This window comes from Citrus clementina, unplaced genomic scaffold (assembly GCF_000493195.1).
Source record: "Citrus clementina cultivar Clemenules unplaced genomic scaffold, Citrus_clementina_v1.0 scaffold_2, whole genome shotgun sequence".
Classification (NCBI taxonomy): domain Eukaryota; kingdom Viridiplantae; phylum Streptophyta; class Magnoliopsida; order Sapindales; family Rutaceae; genus Citrus; species Citrus x clementina.
In genome coordinates this window covers 27,669,433-27,671,635 of record NW_006262688.1, presented here as the reverse complement: position 1 = coordinate 27,671,635, position 2,203 = coordinate 27,669,433, and positions in this window count along the sequence as shown.

Here is a 2,203-nt window from a genome sequence, read left to right as displayed (position 1 = left end):
GAGATCAGAAATATCCAAAACCCACTTCACTTCAGTCTTCGTTTTCACACTATATAGTGCAAGTTGAGAGATCCCATTGAGCCTTTCTTTGGCTGGTCAAAATCTAAAGCAGTGTTGTTATTTTCTCGATACATGCAAATGACAGTTCCTAGAGATGTTGTAAGCGCAAGAGGAAGAAGAAGAAGATGTGCCGGAGCTAAAGCTGCAAGTTTCTTCTTCTGGGTCATTTTAATTTTTTCTCTGTTAGGTCTGCTTTGTGCTCTTCATGATGATGAAACTGGTACGTATAGTAGTTTTTCAGCAAGAAAAACAAGGTCTTTCAACACAGAATCAACCTTCCATGCACCTCCTCCAAGCATATCAGGTCTGTTGGTGGACACAGAAGCAGACAATCCAGGCTCATCAGTATATGAAGATGACAAGAGAATAATTCACACAGGTCCAAATCCTCTTCATAACTAATATGGCATAGCTAGGTTTGGTTTCTGTGTGCAGTATGTTAATGCCTAGCAGCTTTAGTTACTGTATTGTTCATTAATTTTTGTTTCCTTTTGTACTATTATTTTTCAATTAAGAGCTGAATGAGCGGAGAGCAGAGCATTGGCTTTAGCCTTTTTCAGTGATGTTTTAAAGAGTTTGGGGCAGTGTGGTGTAAGATGAAAAAAAAAATATTAAAAAAAAAAAGATGGTGAAGGCTAGTGTTAATGCTCTTGTTTCTTTGTTTGCAGTATGTTGTTCTTCTGTACTCTTCCTGTCAACGTTAAAAAGATTTAATGTGTTTGAATTTAATTGTAGTTACTCCAATATATCTACTTCTCTTCCATTTTCTGCAAAATCTTCCGGCCACTATTTAACCTTCTGTCTCTATTATTATTGTTATCATTTTTCCTTTTCCCTTTGAAATATCATGGGGATAGCAAAACCTAATTAATCCAACGAAACCCACCTAATTCCCCCAAAATGATGTGCACGCAGCTCATAACTTGGACCCAAATCCTTGTTTTTTCTGTTCTTTTTTCATTTATTCTAATATAAAATCATTCACATTTCAGAAGCTGCTTATATCAATCAATCTTGAATATTATTCACATTTCTACTATAAAGACAGAATTTTAGATTTAATTATGATTTATGTCACATTCATTTTTATGTATCATCAACCAACCATTCATCCAAGAGCCAAGATAATCCCAAGGTACTTTTCTTCACTACAAAATCCATCCTACATGGCAGTGTTGCTTTTTACCTTCGGTTCCTAAAATAACAAAGACAGGAAGAAGTCAAGTGAACATGGTGAAACTGAGGCATTTTTCACATTTTAGATTACTACATTAGGTCCCTACAGCTTTAGCTGCAGCCTAGATGTGTCCATAATCAATAACCAAACCAGCTGGGTCAAACTCAGAAGGGATCTTGAGCATCTGATCAGCATACCAACTATCTTTAACAAGTTTGAGGCGGGTGTATGGTAACCTTTAGAAGCACCAGAAAAACTGTTGGTCTTGCTGTAAATTATAGCAGTATAGGACATGCAGGCCTCAAGAGAAATTCAAAGAGTCTGTGATTGATTATTCCCGGGTAATTTTTAAAAACCTCCCCTGAGGTTTGGGCTTGTTGCAAGTAGATGACGAGAATTTATTTATTTGTAAAAAATCTCCTACCGTCAGTTAACTTTAACATTGACCGTTAGTTGACTGTGCAAAGACAATATTACCCTTAACAATAGTTTGTAGACGGAAATAACTATAAAAAAAATTAAAATTATTAGCGCGAAAAGCACAAATCCTATTTTTTGACAATTTTATCCTTGTCAATTCTAAAGATTTATAATATCATAGGTAAAGATTATAACTATTTCATTTTCAAGTTTTTAATTTTATCTTTTTTGTAGGAACTTTAAGAAAATATTAATAATTTAAAGAGAATTTTTTAAATTTTAAATTTTATTTTTTTTGTAGGAACTTTAAGAAAATATCAATAATTTAAAGAGGATAAAATAGCCAATAATTTTAATTTTTTTTTAGTTATTTCCGTCTACAAACTGTTGTTAAGGGTAATATTGTCTTTGCACAATCAACTAACGGTCAATGTTAAAGTTAACTGACGGTAGGAGATTTTTTACAAATAAATAAATTCTCGTCATCTACTTATAACAAGCCCAAACCTCAGGAGAGATTTTTAAAAATTACCCGATTATTCCTAG